The sequence below is a fragment of the Schistocerca piceifrons genome, chromosome 7 (genome assembly GCF_021461385.2).
Source record: "Schistocerca piceifrons isolate TAMUIC-IGC-003096 chromosome 7, iqSchPice1.1, whole genome shotgun sequence".
Taxonomy (NCBI): domain Eukaryota; kingdom Metazoa; phylum Arthropoda; class Insecta; order Orthoptera; family Acrididae; genus Schistocerca; species Schistocerca piceifrons.
In genome coordinates this window covers 186861197-186880140 of record NC_060144.1, presented here as the reverse complement: position 1 = coordinate 186880140, position 18944 = coordinate 186861197, and the positions used below count along the sequence as shown (strand labels likewise).

The following is an 18944-nucleotide window of genomic DNA, read 5'->3' as shown; positions in this document are numbered from 1 at the left end:
TCATTACTTGCGGCAGAAATCTTACCGACTCCCATAAGAGTTTGGGCAATGCTTGTAGATCCAGCACAGAAGAAGCTTAGGGTCTTAATTTAATTATCATTTCATTCCAAGAGAGCTGCATGGTCACCGATGGTATCTGTTCTTTCGGACATGTCCATGTATAGTGTGTGGACATTTTGTTGGGAATGTGGGTCTCACGGGGAGCGTACAAGGGATAAATCCCTTCAGTCGTACTGTCCTCTGTGCCCTCGGTGGCTCAGTTGGATAGAGCGTCTGCCACGTAAGCAGGAGATCCCAGGTTCGGGTCCCGGTCGGGGCACACATTTCCAACTGTCCCCGTTGATGTATATCAACACCTTTCGACAGCTTAGGGTCTTGATTTAATTATCATTTCATTCTAAGAGAGCTGCATGGTCACCGATGGCATCTGTTCTTTCGGACATGTCCGAAAGAACAGATACCATCTTCATAGCCTTAACAGCTTGTTTGTCCGTCTTCGGAACGAAATACACCACTGATTCTGCGTATTAGGAATTCGACAGTTTGTTGGTAGGTTTGCGGAGGTATCCGGCCTTCGGTGTCTACGCACAAGTCTTGTAATTAGGATAAATAACGGGCCGCTAATTTGCGCACGCGCTGATGGCACCCGATACGGATTCTATAGGATTTACCTCAGCTGAATTTGGTCGCCGAGACATCAACGTGAGTTCACTATAACGCTTCTCAAACCACTGTAGCACGGTTCTGGCTCCGAGACACGGACAATTAACGCTGCTGAAATAAGACGTTGCCGTCGGGGAAGACATTAAGCACGAAGTGATGCAGGTGATTTGGAGCGTGTCTTCGATTACTACCACAGGCCCCATGCAAGCGGAGGAGAACGTCTCCCATAGCACAATACAGCTCCCACCAGCCTGCGTCCAACGAGCCGCCGTTCACCTCGATAACGGCGTTTGTGGAGACGACCGTCGACCAAACGTAACAATGTGTGATCCATCCGAAGAGCCGACGAGTTTCCTCTGATCGACTATCGAATCCCGTTGGTCCCGCGCCAACTGTTATCGTAATTGACGATGTCGCTGAGTCAGCATGTGAACACGTAGGGATGGTTTGCTGTGGAGCTCAGCAATGTACGACGAACTCCAAAACACTTGTGCGTGCCCTGTGTTGTGCTCTCTGGGCAGAGATGCCACAGATCACAATCTATCCTACTTTGCAGAGCAAACAAGCCTCCGAACGCCACGTTCAGTAAAGGGATCTCAAGTTGATTCCGTATTTCTAGATTTCCGGAAAGCTTTTGACACCGTTCCTCACAAGCGACTTCTAATCAAGCTGCGGGCCTGTGGGGTATCGTCTCAGTTGTGCGACTGGATTCGTGATTTCCTGTCAGGAAGGTCGCAGTTCGTAGCAATAGACGGCATATCATCGAGTAAAACTGAAGTGATATCAGGTGTTCCCCAGGGAAGCGTCCTGGGACCTCTGCTGTTCCTAATCTATATAAATGACCTGGGTGACAATCTGAGCAGTTCTCTTAGGTTGTTCGCAGATGATGCTGTAATTTACCGTCTAGTAAGGTCATCCAAAGACCAGTACCAGTTGCAAAGCGATTTAGAAAAGATTGCTGTATGGTGTGGCAGGTGGCCAGTTGACGCTAAATAACGTAAAGTGTGAGGTGATCCACATGAGTTCCAAAAGAAATCCGTTGGAATTCGATTACTCGATAAATAGTACAATTCTCAAGGCTGTCAATTCAACTAAGTACCTGGGTGTTAAAATTACGAACAACTTCAGTTGGAAAGACCACATAGATAATATTGTGGGGAAGGCGAGCCAAAGGTTGCGTTTCATTGACAGGACACTTAGAAGATGCAACAAGTCCACTACAGAGACAGCTTACACTACACTCGTTCGTCCTCTGTTAGAATATTGCTGCGCGATGTGGGATCCTTACCAGGTGGGATTGACGGAGGACATCGAAAGGGTGCAAAAAAAGGCAGCTCGTTTTGCATTATCACGTAATAGGAGAGAGAGTGTGGCAGATATGATACGCGAGTTGGGATGGAAGTCATTAAAGCAAAGACGTTTTTCGTCGCGGCGAGATCTATTTCCGAAATTTCAGTCACCAACTTTCTCTTCCGAATGCGAAAATATTTTGTTGAGCCCAACCTACATACGTAGGAATGATTATCCAAATAAAGTAAGAGAAATCAGAGCTGGAACAGAAAGGTTTAGGTGTTCGTTTTTCCCGCGCGCTGTTCGGGAGTGGAATGGTAGAGAGTAGTATGATTGTGGTTCGACGAACCCTCTGCCAAGCACTTAAATGTGAATTGCAGAGTAATCATGTAGATGTAGATGTAGATGTAGACCGTCCAACCATTTAGCGCCTAGTGGTAGTTTCGCTGTCCTACCTCTTCCCGTAGATGCTTACGACAGTAGCACGTGAACATTCGACTAGCTGTGCCGTTTTCGAGGTACTCGTTGACAGGCTCTCCGGAATAATGATCCGCCCTTTGTCAAAGTCGCTGATCTCAATGGATTTCCGCATTTGCGGCCCATATCTTCGCTAGGGTGATCCCGTTTCCGCGTCTGCTCCGGTTACATACTTTTGTGACCGCGTCACGTGACCGCAACGGCACATGGCGGCATCCAACGCAGCGGTGAGCAGTGGTCAAAATGTTTTGGCTTATCAGCGTCGAGGGTTAATTATAATTTTATAATGAAACTTAAACGCTGCGTTATAGGCTTTTTATTCAAATACTGTGCTATAGGGTTTAGAAAAAAATCGTTCCTGTGAAACACAACTAGCTCTTTATTCACATCAAGTGTTGAGTGCTATTGACAAGGGATTTCAGATCAATTCCGTATTTCTGGATTTACGGAAGGCTTTTGACACCGTACCACACAAGCGACGCGTAGTGAAATTGCACGCTTATGGAATATTGTCTCAGGTATGTGACTGGATTTGTGATTTCCTGTCAGAGAGGTCACAGTTCGTAGTAACTGACGGAAAGTCATCGAGTAAAACAGAAGTGGTTTCTGGCGTTCCTCAAGGTAATGGTTATAGGCCCTTTGCTGTTACTTATCTATATAAACGATTTGGGAGACAATCTGAGCAGCCGTCTTCGGTTGTTTGCAGATGATGCTGTCGTTTATCGACTAATAAAGTCATCAGAAGATGAAAACAAATTCCAAAACGATTTAGAAAAGACATCTGAATGGTGCGTAAAGTGGCAGTTGACCTTAAATAACGAAAATTGTGAGGTTATCCACATGAGTGCTAAAAGGAACTCATTAAACTTCGGTTACACGATAAATCAGTCTAATCTAAAAGCCGTATAAATTTAACTAAATACCTAGGTGTTGCCAGCCGAAGTGGCCGTGCGGTTCTGCGCTGCAGTCTGGAACCGCGAGACCGCTACGGTCGCAGGTTCGAATCCTGCCTCGAGCATAGATGCATAGGTTAGTTAGGTTTAACTAGTTCTAAGTTCTAGGGGACTAATGACCTCAGAAGTTGAGTCCCATAGTGCTCAGAGCCATTTGAACCTAGGTGTTACAATTACGAACAACTTAAATTGGAAGGAACACATAGGAAATGTGGGGAAGGCTAACCAAAGACTGCGTTTTATTGGCAGGACACTTAGAAAATGTAACAGACCTACTACGGAGACTGCCTACATTACGCTTGTCCGTCCTCTCTTAGAATACTACTGCGCGGTGTGGGATCCTTACTAGATAGGACTGACGGAGTACATCGAAAAAGTTCAAAGAAGGGCAGCACGTTTTGTATTATCGCGAAATATGGGAGAGAGTGTGACAGAAATGATACAGGATTTGGGCTGGACATCATTAAAAGAAAGGCGTATTTTGTTGCCTCGGAATCTTCTCACGAAATTCCAATCACCAACTTTCTCCTTTTGTCACCGACCTACATAGGGAGGAACGATCACCACTATAAAATAAGGGAAATCAGAGCTCGTACGGAAAGAAATAGGTGTTCCTTCTTTCCGTGTGCTATACGAGATTGGAATAATAGAGAATTTTGAAGGTGCCAGGCACTTAAAGATTTCATATTTGATGAAGGTGAATACGAAGGTTTCGGGTACAGATGGTAGCAGATGCATGTTAGTATGTCTTGTTGAAAGTGATGAAAAAGTGTTTCCACCCGGAATCGAATCGGGGACCTTCTGCTTGTTAGGCAGACGTGATAACCGCTACACCACGGAAACTGCTTCTGTGCACCATACTTCATAGATAACTTGTAATTAGGTTGCCATCGTAACTTAAAAATTCAAAAAATGCGGTACTTGCATGACTAAGCTACATGCAGCAGATCCACACATGACGTGGCTCACTGCAGTAGAATACGACATAGGCAGGAAAATACTGTTTCCTCCGGGGATCGAACCGGGGACCTTCTGCGTGTGAAGCAGACAACCGCTACACTACGGAAACGACGGACGCGCTGAGTCCATCCTTGTTCACTCGAAATTGCCTCAACCCGTCTCTACTCCTCGCATGCACACACGATAGTTCTTTTGACAGCCTGAAAACCATCACAGTGACAAGTGTAGACAAGTGTAATGTGCTGCGAATAAATAGAAAGATAGATCCCTTATCATTTAGCTACAAAATAGCAGGTCAGCAACTGGAAGCAGTTAATTCTATAAATTATCTGGGAGTAGGCATTAGGAGTGATTTAAAATGGAATGATCATATAAAGTTGATCATCGGTAAAGCAGATGCCAGACTGAGATTCATTGGAAGAATCCTAAGGAAATGCAATCCGAAAACAAAGGAAGTAAGTTACAGTACGCTTGTTCGCCCACTGCTTGAATACTGCTCAGCAGTGTGGGATCCGTACCAGATAGGGTTGATAGAAGAGATAGAGAAGATCCAACGGGGAGCAAAGCGCTTCGTTACAGGATCATTTAGTAATCGCGAAAGCGTTACGGAGATGATAGATAAACTCCAGTGGAAGACTCTGCAGGAGAGACGCTCAGTAGCTCGGTACGGGCTTTTGTTAAAGTTTCGAGACCATATCTTCACCGAAGAGTGAAGCAGTATATTGCTCCCTCCTACGTATATCTCGCGAAGAGACCGTGAGGATAAAATCAGAGAGATTAGAGCCCACACAGAAGCATACCGACAATCCTTCTTTCCACGAACAATACGAGACTGGAATAGAAGGGAGAACCGATAGAGGTACTCAGGGTACCCTCCGCCACACACCGTCAGGTGGCTTGCAGAGTATGGATGTAGATGTAGATCACAGCCGAGGGCTCAAGAAGTCTTCGGGGTGTTCGAGAGGGTGTCTGCCGTAGCACCCTGAACGAGATAGCGACGTTTCGCACAGTCGTTATTGTAAGTAATATCACCAGAAACAATCACTTTCTCAGCAGCAGTCATTGCGAGCCCAGCGGCAAGGCACTTAAATGTTATTTTCAGAGTATCCATGTAGATGTAGATGTAGACTTGGCCACCCGCACCTGAGGTGGACAGTAGCACTCTATGAGTCCGAAATATGGTCGTGGCTGTGATGGTGAGAAACGGCGGCCAAGAGTGGATTTCCTGCAGGCACAGTGACCGCAGAAGCGCGGGACGTTTAATTAGGCTGTATGTGTGTGTGTGAACGCGCAGGTCGCACGGCCAGGAAGCCGCTCGTTGGCCGCGAATGAGCAGTCGGGCGGCGCGGCGTGGCGAGGTCCGGACAGCCCGTGCGCATGCGCTGCACGCGGGACGGCCGGCTGTTCCGAACACGTCACGTCTGCCCGCCTCGCGTTACGTAAGCCGGCGCCGGCGCATGCGGCCCAGGTGAAGGACAGACATTGCTCGTGTCGCGAGGAAACACCGCAGTCTCCAGCCATTGTGAGCGCCATATCTGAAGAGACAACGAGCCAGGTGGCACGGTGGTTAAGACATTGAGTGCCGAGTCAACGCTGGTTTACGATATTTCCGAACCGGGCTAAAAAAAAAATATTGATTTCCGTCCCACCCCCCCTCTCTCGATCATTTGAGATAGAACGTCAAAAATGAAAAAAAAACTATTTTAAAAAAAATGTTCATTTTGTAGAGCTCATCTTTCTCAAGAGTTTGATGTATAAAACATGTACAGGGCGATCAAAAAGACAGTATAAATTTGAAAACTGAATAAATTACGGAATAATGTAGATAGAGAGGTACAAATTGACACACATGCTTGGAGTGACACGGGGTTTTATTAGATCAAAAAAAAAAAAAAAAAAAAAAAAAAAAAATAGAAAACTTCAAAAATGTCCGACAGATGGCGCTTCATCTGATCAGAATAGCAATAATTAGCATAACAAAGTAAGACAAAGCAAAGATGATGTTCTTTACAGGAAATGCTCAATATGTCCACCATCATTCCTCAACAATAGCTGTAGTCGAGGAATAATGTTGTGAACAGCACTGTAAAGCATGTCCGGAGTTATGGTGAGGCATTGGCGTCGCCTGTTGTCTTTCAGCGTCCCTAGAGATGTCGGTCGATCACGATACACTTGCGACTTCAGGTAACCCCAAAGCCAATAATCGCACGGACTGAGGTCTTGGGACCTGGGAGGCCAAGCATGACGAAAGTGGCGGCTGAGCACACGATCATCACCAAACAACGCGCGCAAGAGATCTTTCATGCGTCTAGCAATATGGGGTATTTCTAATTAAACCACATGTCATTCCAAGCATGTGTGCCAATTTGTACCTCTCTATCTACATTATTCCGTGATTTATTCAGTTTTCAAATTTATACTGACTTTTTGATCATCCGGTATGTTCGAGGAAATGTAAAACATGTTATTTGGTCTTGCGAATGCCGAAGTGCAATGCCACACCTTTTCACACATTTTTCTACCGCGCGTTACTGTACTTCCACCTATGGAATTCAAAAGTGTGTATTTTGTAATGGAAGGTAAATGTCCTGTGGTGCCTCTCCTGCTCTCAGTCGGCCGGTTTGACATCCTACAACCGTTAACGAAAACTCAATTATTAGTATCTTCAACTTTTGTAGTCCTGTCTTCCTCAGTTGCGTGTAATATTACGTTATATTGATAATTTTTACTTATGGACCGTCTGACAGCAACTGAATAAAACACAATTTTAGCGCCACATCCGTTTCGCCTTTATTTTCTTCAAGGCATCATCGGTGGCCTGGAATATATACATATGTTTGTTATTTAATTTACATTTTTGTCACTGTGCCTATAGGTTATAAGCAGTTCTGGTGCTTGGTATTTCCTATTGAGTAGTAATGTTTTGAACTGTACTTACAAGTTGCATTTTTGGTGTTGTTCTTCTTCTTATGCATGCCAATTTGCGGTTTTTCCACATTCCACAGCACTATGAAATGAACGCTTGTTTCAAAGCAATGTTTTGGTTTCTGTTGCCGACTGTCATATGTTTTTGCCAAAGATCGAATGTTATTGCCAAACATTTGAGTGTAATTATTGAAGTATCTGTGATCTATTCGTGTATGCATTTGTGTGTGTGTGTGTGTGTATGTGTTTTGGTGTGATATAATTTTTTGTGCTGTGTGTGTGTGTGTGTGTGTGTGTGTGTGTGTGTGTGTGTTATTGTGTGGTTTATATTTTTTTGTGGGCTCTGCTTATATGAGTGTGTATAAGCAGAGCTCAATTACACTCGAAAGTTTGACAATAACATTCGATCTTTGGCAAAAACATTTGACAGTCGGCAACAGAAACCAAAACATTGCATTGAAACAAGCGTTCAGTTCATACTGGTGTGGAATGTGGAAACAAACCGCAAATTGGCATGCATAAGAAGAACAACAACACCAAAAATGCAACAGGAGCGTAATATGTAAGAAATCGTCCACGCAATCTGTAAGTACAGTTCAAAGCATTACTACTTAATAGGAAATACCAAGCGCCAGAACTGTTTATAACCTATAGGCACAGTGACAAAAATGTAAATTAAATAGCAAACATATGTACATATTCCAGGCCACTGATGATGCCTTGCAGAAAATAAAGGCGAAACGCGTATGGCGCTAAAATTGTATTTTATTCAGCTGCTGTCAGATGGTCCATAAGTAAAAAGTATCTATATACCGCAATCAAATATTAGTGTACGGGATTATTTGTGGGCCTGGGAATAAGAGCGTTTCAGAAATTTGCACTCTTTATGGTCTATTAACTAACAACTTTCTTTTTTGTGTGACATAAAAAATGGGTTTGGTTCTGAGCACTATGGGACTCAACATCTGAGGTCATCAGTCCCCTAGAACTTAGAACTACTTAAACCTAACTAACCTGAGGACATCACACACATCCATGCCCGAGGCAGGATTCGAACCTGCGACCGCAGGTCGCGCAGTTCCAGACTGAAGCGCCTACTACCGCTCGGCCACACCGGCCGGCCTGTGTGACATGAAATTAACTATAGGAAACAAAACCAGTAAGGACAAGAGACAAGCAAGACAACACCGTTTTCTTCAATTCTTAGGTCCCAGCATTACTTTCCCTCTGTCTTGCTACAGCGTTACACGGCGTGATTTCCTTTCTGCGAAAGAATCTATTCCCTCATGAAAGTTCGTCAAACGTTTTGCTACATGAAAAATCAAAATGTCGCTGTCTAATACTGAAAAAGCTTTTAATACGAATTGTGCATTGTGTATTGAACAGGGGACCTAGAAACGACGGAAAGGCTTCGTCCCGCCGTAGCCCTCAGTGATTCACAACAGGCTACAGCAGTCCACCCACCCCACCGCCGCCCCACACCGAACGCAGTGTTATTGGTGCGATTCGGCCCCGGTGTACCCTTCCGCCCCCCCCCCCCCCCCCCTTCACTAAGGAACGTCTCATACCTTAATCCGTCGGGCGGATTCGTGCCGGTCCCGCTCGGGAAACAGCGCGCTAGACCGCGGGGCTAGCCGAGCGGGCTAATACGAATAGTATCCAAGAGTGGTGTGGTTTCTCGATTTGATTACATTTATAATGTAGCTGTCTGCTAGATAAAACGAAATAGGCATTTCTAATACTGCAGCAGTCGTAACACTCGCCAAATAAGCGAGACTGTTTTGACACAAATTGCCATTCTTATATAAACAAGCGGCTGAAAGCAAGGGGAAACTACAGATGTAATTTCTCCCGAGGACATGCAGCTTTACTGTATGATTAAATGATGATGGCGTCCTCTTGGGTAAAATATTCCGGAGGTAAAATAGTCCCCCATTCGGATCTCCGGGCGGGGACTACTCAAGAGGACGTCGTTATCAGGAGAAAGAAAATTGGCATTCTACGGATCGGAGCGTGGAATGTCAGATCGCTTAATCGGGCAGGTAGGTTAGAAAATTTAAAAATGGAAATGGATAGGTTAAAGTTAGATATTGTGGGAATTAGTGAAGTTCGGTGGCAGGAGGAACAAGACTTTTGGTCAGGTGATTACAGGGTTATAAATACAAAATCAAATAGGGGTAATGCAGGAGTAGGTTTAATAATGAATAAAAAAATTGGAGTGCGGGTTAGCTACTACAAACAGCATAGTGAACGCATTATTGTGGCCAAGATAGACACGAAGCCCACGTCTACTACAGTAGTACAAGTTTATATGCCAACTAGCTCTGCAGATGACGAAGAAATTAATGAAATGTATGACGAGATAAAAGAAATTATTCAGGTAGTGAAGGGAGACGAAAATTTAATAGTCATGGGTGACTGGAATTCGTCAGTAGGAAAAGGGAGAGAAGGAAACATAGTAGGTGAATATGGATTGGGGGGAAGAAATGAAAGAGGAAGCCGCCTTGTAGAATTTTGCACAGAGCATAACTTAATCATAGCTAACACTTGGTTCAAGAATCATAAAACAAGGTTGTATACCTGGAAGAATCCTGGAGATACTAAGAGGTATCAGATAGATTACATAATGGTAAGACAGAGATTTAGGAACCAGGTTTTAAATTGTAAGACATTTCCAGGGGCAGATGTGGACTCTGACCACAATCTATTGGTTACGAACTGAAGATTGAAACTGAAGAAACTGCAAAAAGGCGAGAATTTAAGGAGATGGGACCTGGATAAACTGAAAGAACCAGAGGTTGTAGAGAGTTTCAGGGAGAGCATAAGGGAACAATTGACAGGAATGGGGGAAAGAAATACAGTAGAAGAAGAATGGGTAGCTTTGAGGGATAAAGTAGTGAAGGCAGCAGAGGATCAAGTAGTTAAAAGGCGAGGGCTAATAGAAATCCTTGGGTAACAGAAGAAATATTGAATTTAATTGACGAAAGGAGAAAATATAAAAATGCAGTAAATGAAGCTGGCAAAAAGGAATACAAACGTCTCAAAAATGAGATCCACAGGAAGTGCAAAATGGCTAAGCAGGGATGGCTAGAGGACAAATGTAAGGATGTAGAGGCTTGTCTCACTAGGGGTAAGATAGATACTGCCTACAGGAAAATTAAAGAGACCTTTGGAGAGAAGAGAACCACTTGCATGACTATCAAGAGCTCAGATGGCAACCCAGTTCTAAGCAAAGAAGGCAAGGCAGAAAGGTGGAAGGAGTATATAGAGGGTTTATACAAGGGCAATGTACTTGAGGACAATATTATGGAAATGGAAGAGGATGTAGATGAAGAAGAAATGGGAGATAAGATACTGCGTGAAGAGTTTGACAGAGCACTGAAAGACCTGACTCGAAACAAGGCCCCGGGAGTAGACAACATTCCATTGGAACTACTGACGGCCTTGGGAGAGCCAGTCATGACAAAACTCTACCATCTGGTGAGCAAGATGTATGAGACAGCGAAATACCCACAGACTTCAAGAAGAATATAATAATTCCAATCCCAAAGAAAGCAGGTGTTGACAGATGTGAAAATTACCGAACTATCAGTTTAATAAGTCACAGCTGCAAAATACTAACGCGAATTCTTTACAGACGAATGGAAAAACTGGTAGAAGCGGACCTCGGGGAAGATCAGTTTGGATTCCGTAGAAATGTTGGAACACGTGAGGCAATACTAACCTTACGACTTATCTTAGAAGAAAGATTAAGAAAAGGCAAACCTACGTTTCTAGCATTTGTAGACTTAGAGAAAGCTTTTGACAACGTTAACTGGAATACTCTCTTTCAAATTCTGAAGGTGCCAGGGGTAAAATACAGGGAGCGAAAGGCTATTTACAATTTGTACAGAAACCAGACGGCAGTTATAAGAGTGGAGGAGCATGAAAGGGAAGCAGTGGTTGAGAAAGGAGTGAGACAGGGTTGTAGCCTCTCCCCGATGTTATTCAATCTGTATATTGAGCAAGCAGTAAAGGAAACAAAAGAAAAATTCGGAGTAGGTATTAAAATTCATGGAGAAGAAGTAAAAACTTTGAGGTTCGCCGATGACATTGTAATTCTGTCAGAGGCAGCAAAGGACTTGAAAGAGCAGTTGAACGGAATGGACAGTGTCTTGAAAGGAGGATATAAGATGAACATCAACAAAAGCAAAACGAGGATAATGGAATGTAGTCGAATTAATTCTGGTGATGCTGAGGGGATTAGATTAGGAAATGAGACACTTAAAGTAGTAAAGGAGTTTTGCTATTTAGGGAGTAAAATAACTTATGATGGTCGAAGTAGAGAGGATATAAAATGTAGACTGGCAATGGCAAGGAAATCGTTTCTGAAGAAGAGAAATTTGTTAACATCGAGTATAGATTTAAGTGTCAGGAAGTCGTTTCTGAAAGTATTTGTATGGAGTGTAGCCATGTATGGAAGTGAAACATGGACGATAACCAGTTTGGACAAGAAGAGAATAGAAGCTTTCGAAATGTGGTGCTAAAGAAGAATGCTGAAGATAAGGTGGGTAGATCACGTAACTAATGAGGAGGTACTGAATAGGATTGGGGAGAAGAGGAGTTTGTGGCACAACTTGACCAGAAGAAGGGATCGGTTGGTAGGACATGTTCTGAGGCATCAAGGGATCACCAGTTTAGTTTTGGAGGGCAGCGTGGAGGGTAAAAATCGTAGAGGGAGACCAAGAGATGAATACACTAAGCAGATTCAGAAGGATGTAGGTTGCAGTAGGTACTGGGAGATGAAGAAGCTTGCACAGGATAGAGTAGCATGGAGAGCTGCATCAAACCAGTCTCAGGACTGAAGACCACAACAACAACAACATATAAATAAGACGACAGAATATAATTTCTGAATTATCGATATTAAATGCCTATTGGCCTACTACAAGCAAAAAGTTTTATGTTAGGAAATAGTTTCACATTTTATTCGTATGCTCCAGTTTCTCAAGCACGAGATCGAAAAGTAGTAGTACGAAATTTTTATGTAAATTTGAAATAGTCATATTCTTCTATATAATTTGTGTGATGTCTCCGTTTCTCCTCCTTCCTCGTTCTAGCAAACAATATTTTCGTCACTAATTCTGTAACTATTCCCGCCATTGTCAAAAACCCATTCTCTGGTTAACTTCAGTAATCCTGCCGGAATCACCGGTTTAGTTATCCCGCTTTTATTGTCTGGTTAGCCATTCGTACAACGCGTTTTCCGCGCTATACCGAGAACAGAAGTTAAGCGGCTGTTGGTCCTTAGTAGTGAACCGATCTGGCAAAAATGTTCTGTCAGAATTTCATTTTCTTGGATACACCGAGAAGATAATATGTAATCTTTCTTACCTGTTATTCATATTAGTCCTTTATTTCCACTCTAGTAGTCTTAAACTGAAGAGGGGCCGCAGCCTTTTCAGTAGTTGCAGGGGCAACAGTCTGGATGATTGACTGATCTGGCCTTGCAACACTAACCAAAATGGCCTTGCTGTTCTGGTACTGCGAACGGCTGAAAGCAAGGGAAAACTACAGCCGTAATTTTTCCCGAGGGCATGCAGCTTTACTGTATGATTAAATGATGGCGTCCTCTTGGGTAAAATATTCCAGATGTAAAATAGTCCCCCATTCGGATCTCCGGACGGGGACTACTCAAGAGGACGTTGTTATCAGGAGAAAGAAAACTGGCGTTCTACGGATCGGAGCGTGGAATGTCAGATCCCTTAATCGGGCAGGTAGGTTAGAAAATTTAAAAATGGAAATGGATAGGTTAAAGATAGATATAGTGGGAATTAGTAAAGTTCGGTGGCAGGAGGAACAAGACTTTTGGCCAGGTGAATACAGGGTTATAAATACAAAATCAAATAGGGGTAATGCAGGAGTAGGTTTAATAATGAATAAAAAAATAGGAGTACGGGTAGGCTACTACAAACTACACAGTGAACGCATTATTGTGGCCAAGATAGACACGAAGCCCACGTCTACTACAGTAGTACAAGTTTATATGCCAACTAGCTCTGCAGATGACGAAGAAATTGATGAAATGTATGATGAAATAAAAGAAATTATTCAGGTAGTGAAGGCAGACGAAAATTTAATAGTCATGGGTGACTGGAATTCGTCAGTAGGAAAAGGGAGAGAAGGAAACATAGTTGGTGAATATGGATTGGGGCTAAAAAATGAAAGAGGAAGCCGCCTAGTAGAATTTTGCGCAGAGCATATCTTAATCATACCTAACACTTGGTTTAAGAATCATAAAAGAAGGTTGTATACGTGGAAGAACCATGGAGATACTAAAAGGTATCAGATAGATTATATAATGGTAAGACAGAGATTTAGGAACCAGGTTTTAAATTGTAAGACATTTCCAGGGGCAGATCTGGATTCTGACAACAATCTACTGCTTATGAACTGTAGATTAAAACTGAAGAAACTGCAAAAAGGTGGGAATTTAAGGAGATGGGACCTGGATAAACTGACTAAACCAGAGGTTGTACAGAGTTTCAGGGAGAGCATAAGGGAACAATTGACAAGAATGGGGAAAAAAATACAGTAGAAGAAGAATGGGTAGCTTTGAGGGATGAAGTAGTGAAAGCAGCAGCGGATCACATAGGTAAAAAGATGATGGCTAGTTGAAATCCTTGGGTAACAGAAGATATATTGAATTTAATTGACCAAAGAAGAAAATGTAAAAATGCAGTAAATGAAGCAGGCAAAAAGGAATACAAACGTCTCAAAAATGAGTCGACAGGAAGTGCAAAATGGCTAAGCAGGGATGGCTAGAACAAATGTAAGGATGTAGAGGCTTATCTCACTAGGGGTAAGATAGATACTGCCTACAGGAAAATTAAAGTGACCTTTAGAGAAAGGAGAACCACTTGCATGAATATCAAGAGCTTTGATGGGAACCCAGTTCTAAGAAAAGAAGGGAAAGCAGAAAGGTCGAAGGAGTGTATAGAGGGTCTATACAAGGGCGATGTACTTGAGTACAAGATTATGGAAATGGAAGAGGATGTAGATGAAGATGAAATGGGAGATATGATACTGCGTGAAGAGTTTGACAGAGCACTGAAAGACCTGAGTCGAAACAAGGCCCCCGGAGTAGACAACATTACTGACAGCCTTGGGAGAGCCAGTCCTGAGAAAACTCTACCATCTGGTGAGCAAGATGTATGAGACAGGGGAAATACCCTCAGACTTCAAGAAGAATATAATAATTCCAATCCCAAAGAAAGCAGGTGTTGACAGATGTGAAAATTACCGAACTATCAGTTTAATAAGTCACAGTTGCAAAATACTAACGCGAATTCTTTACAGACGAATGGAAAAACTGGTAGAAGCGGACCTCGGCGAAGATCAGTTTGGATTCCGTAGAAATGTTGGAACACGTGAGTTACGTTTCTATCATTTGTAGACTTAGAGAAAGCTTTTGACAATGTTGATTGGAATACTCTCTTTCAAATTCTGAAGGTGTCAGCGGTAAAATACCGGGAGCGAAAGTCTATTTACAATTTGTTCAGAAACTAGATGGCAGTTATAAGAGTCGAGGGGTATGAGAGGGAAGGAGTGGTTGGGAAGGAAGTGAGACAGGGTTGTAGCCTATCCTCGATGTTATTCAATCTGTATATTGAGCAAGCAATAAAGGAAACAAAAGAAAAGTTAGGAGTAGGTATTATAATCCATGGAGAAGAAATAAAAAATCGAGGTTCGCCGATGACATTGTAATTCTGTCAGAGACAGCAAAGGACTGGGAAGAGCAGTTGAACGGAATAGACAGTGTTTTGAAAGGAGGGTATAAGATGAACATCAACAAAAGCAAAACGAGGATAATGGAATGTAGCCGAATTAAGTCAGGTGATGCTAAGGGAATTAGATTAGGAAATGAGACACTTAAAGTAGTAAAGGAGTTTTGCTATTTGGGGAGCAAAATAACTGATGATGGTCGAAGTAGAGAGGATATAAAATGTAGACTGGCAATGGCAAGGAAATCGTTTCTGAAGAAGAAGAAATTGGTAACATCAAGTATAGATTTAAATGTCAGGAAGTCGTTTCTGAAAGTATTTGTATGGAGTGTAGCCATGTATGGAAGTGAAACGTGGACGATAAATAGTTTAGACAAGAAGAGAATAGAAGCTTTCGAAATGTGGTGCTACAGAAGAATGCTGAAGATTAGATGGGTAGATCACATAACTAATGAGGAGGTATTGATTAGAATTGGGGAGAAGAGGAGCTTGTGGCAGAACCTGACTAGAAGAAGGGATCGGTTGGTAGGACATGTTCTGAGACATCGAGGGATCACCAATTTAGTATTGGAGGGCAGCGTGGAGGGTAAAAAACGTAGAGGGAGACCAAGAGATGAATACACTAAGCAGATTCAGAAGGATGTAGGCTGCAGTAGGTACTGGGAGATGAAGCAACTTGCACAGGATAGAGTAGCATGGAGAGCTGCATCAAACCAGTCTCAGGACTGAAGACCACAACAACAACAATAACAACAGTCTTAAACTAGGGATTTCGCTAATAATTATTACAACGCCGATCATTGGCACACCCAATCAATCTCATAAACAGTCATCAGCATTCACCCATTCGGGTTTTTTCGGCTCAGCTCGTACAGCCCCGTTCCCTTTTGTCTGCTGGAAAGTTTATTCCCCAGGTAGATACATCACACACACTATGCACGCATTCAAAAATCAACTAATGATTCGTTCGGAAATCAGTTTAGAATGTGTTCAAAAATGTACAAAAACAAAGTGGGATGCGTTTCAAAATCATATGAATAATCAATAGACCATCGTACGCTGAATGCTAGGCGCTTTACGAAACAAGATTTTTTTCCTTCAAGAATATGAATTTGGCACCCCCTGAAATTGCCGCTCGGGGAGGATACCCCACTTTTCGAAGAAGCTATCCCGGCATGTGCCATAAGCGAACTTAGGGAAATAACGGAAAACCTAAATCAGGATGGTCGAATGTGTATTTGAACCATCGTCCTCCCGAATGCGAGTTCAGTATGCTAAGCACTGAGCTACCCCTCTCGGTCTTCTTGGAGCGTACAGAACGCCTCTCTCGAAGCGTCTATGATCTGAGTTTGCTGGGCATCTACGAAACGCTGCCGCACCTACAAATCGATCCCGTGACGAAACACTCCACTGTTCGTTCCTTCTTCCATACTTATTCTGTTCATACAACATGGTACAAATCTCAGATAGGTGAGCATTACGCAAGAATTGGTCTCACAAGTGTTCTGTAATTCACTTCTTGGTGAATGAATTAGATATCCTTAAGAGCCTTCTTCCAGAGAAGGCACTTGTTGGCAGGTGTAATACGAAGGCCTATCGACAAGTAATGCAACACATTTTTCCTCGGTGAGTTTCGGTTGAAAAAATGCAGAACTCGTTGTGGGGCATTGTGGAATATTTCTGCTTTAGCCATCTACATCTACATCTACATCTACATGGATACTCTGAAAATCAGATTTAACTCCGTGGCAGAGGGTTCGTCGAACCACCTTCACAATTCTGTATTATTCCAATCTCGTATTGCGCGCGGGAAGAATGAACACCTATATCTTTCCGTACGAGCTCTTATTTCTCTTATTTTATCGTGGTGATCGTTCCTCCCTATGTAGGTCAGTGTCAACAAAATATTTTTGCATTAGCAGGACAAAGGTGGTGATTGGAATTTCGTGAGAAGATTCCGTCGCAACGAAAATCGCATTTCTTTTAATGATGTCCATACCAAATCCTGTATCATTTCTGTGACACTCTCTCCCATATTTCGCAATAATACAAAACGTGCTGCCTTTCTTTCAGCTTTTTCGATGTACTCAGTCAGTCCTCAGATACACTATGGTTTCATGAAATCCCGAGTGGTGGCGGCACTGTTCGCAGCCTTCAAAATGGCTCTTGTAACGGAGGTGCATTCCAAGCAGAGAGCTGACACTGAGTTACATTTGGCGGAAAGCCAGAGCGTCGCAGACATTCAAAGGCGTTTGCAGAATGTCTACAGTCAGTGATCAAAGGCACGGTGAGTCGTTGGGCGAGGCGTCTGTCATCATCGCAACAATGTCGCCCAAACCTATCTGAAAAAAAATTTGGAAATTTGTGGTAAGGTCTTATGGGACCAAACTGCTAAGGTCATCGGTCCCTATGCTTACGCACTACTTAATCTAACTTAGACTAACTTACGCTAAGGACAACACACACACTCATGCTCGAGGGAGGACTCGAACCTCCGACGGTGGGGCAGCCGCGCGGACGGTGATAAGACGCCTGAGACCGATCGGCTACCCCGCGCGGCAAGCCTATCTGACCTCCCTCGTGCCCACACAACTGTGACTCGTGAAATACTGGAACATGTGAACACACTCATTTGAGATGGTCGACGGAGCATTCCTCGCTGCACAACTGGACTTCTCTGTTGATAGTGCTGATACGCTTTGCACCAGTTCGGGGTACTCAAAAGTGTGCACCCGCAGGGTTCCTCGCCGCTTAACAGAAGACCATAACGAGCAACGAAGGACCATCTGTGAGAATTTGCCAGCCCGTTAAGAGCCTGATCGTGAGAAATTTTTGTCGAATATCGTCATTGGCGATGGAAACATGGGCTCATCGTTTCGAACCGGAAACAAAACAGCAATCTGTGGAGTGGCGCCTCATCAACTCTCCTCCCAAGAAAAAGTTCAAAGCCGCACCCTCAATCGACAAAGTCATGCCGACGGTCTTTTGGGACTCTAAAGGGATTATTCTGTTTGATGTCTCCCTCATGAGTCCAATGACCAACTCGGACGTGCATTGTGCTACCCTCAGGAAACTGAAGAAACGACTTCGGCGTGTTCTACGCTATGTGATCAAAAGTATCCGGACACCACGCTGAAAATGACTTACAAGTTCGTGGCGTCCTCCAACGGTAATGCTGGAATTTAATATAGTGTTGGCCCATCTTTAGCCTAGATGACCCTTCCACTTTCGCAGGCATACGTTCAATCAGGTGCTGGAGGGTTTCTTTGGGAATGGCGACCCATTCTTCACGGAGTGCTGCACTGAGGAGAGGTATCGATGTCGGTCGGTGAGGCCTGGCACGAACCCGGCGTTCCAAAACATCCCAAAGGTGTTCTATAGGATTCAGGTCAGGACTCTGTGCACGCCAGTCCATTACAGGGATATTATTGTCGTGTAACCACTCCGCCACAGGTCGTGCATTTTGAACAGGTGCTCGATCGTGTTGAAAGATGCAATCGCCATCCCCGAAATGCTCTTCAACAGTGGGAAGCAAGAAGGTGCTTAAAATATCCATTTCGGCCTGTACTGTGATAGTGCCATGAAAAACGACGGGTGCAAGTCCCCTCTATGAAAACACGACCACACCATAACACCACCGCCTCCAAATTTTATTGTTGGCACTACACACGCTGGCAGATGACGTTCACCGGGCATTCGCAGTACCTACACCCTGCCATCTGATCGCCACATTGTGTACCGTGTTTCGTCTCTCCACACAACGTTTTTCCACTGTTCAATCATCCAACGTTTACGCTCCTTACACCAAGCGAGGCGTCGTTTGGCATTTACCGGCGTGATATGTGGCCTATGAGCGGCCGCTGGACCATGAAATCCAAGTTTCCTCACCTCCCGCCTAACTGTCATAGTACAT

General features: G+C 43.6%; 1 protein-coding gene and 1 non-coding gene across 5 annotated transcripts in view; both read right to left on the bottom strand.

Annotated features, from left to right (window-relative positions):
- Positions 1 to 18944, bottom strand: part of LOC124805084 (glycine receptor subunit alpha-3) — a 603880-nt gene that overhangs the window by 116526 nt on the left and 468410 nt on the right. The window lies entirely within an intron of this gene.
- On the bottom strand, positions 4154 to 4226 carry Trnav-aac. The gene has a single exon. It is a non-coding gene; the product is annotated as a tRNA-Val (tRNA).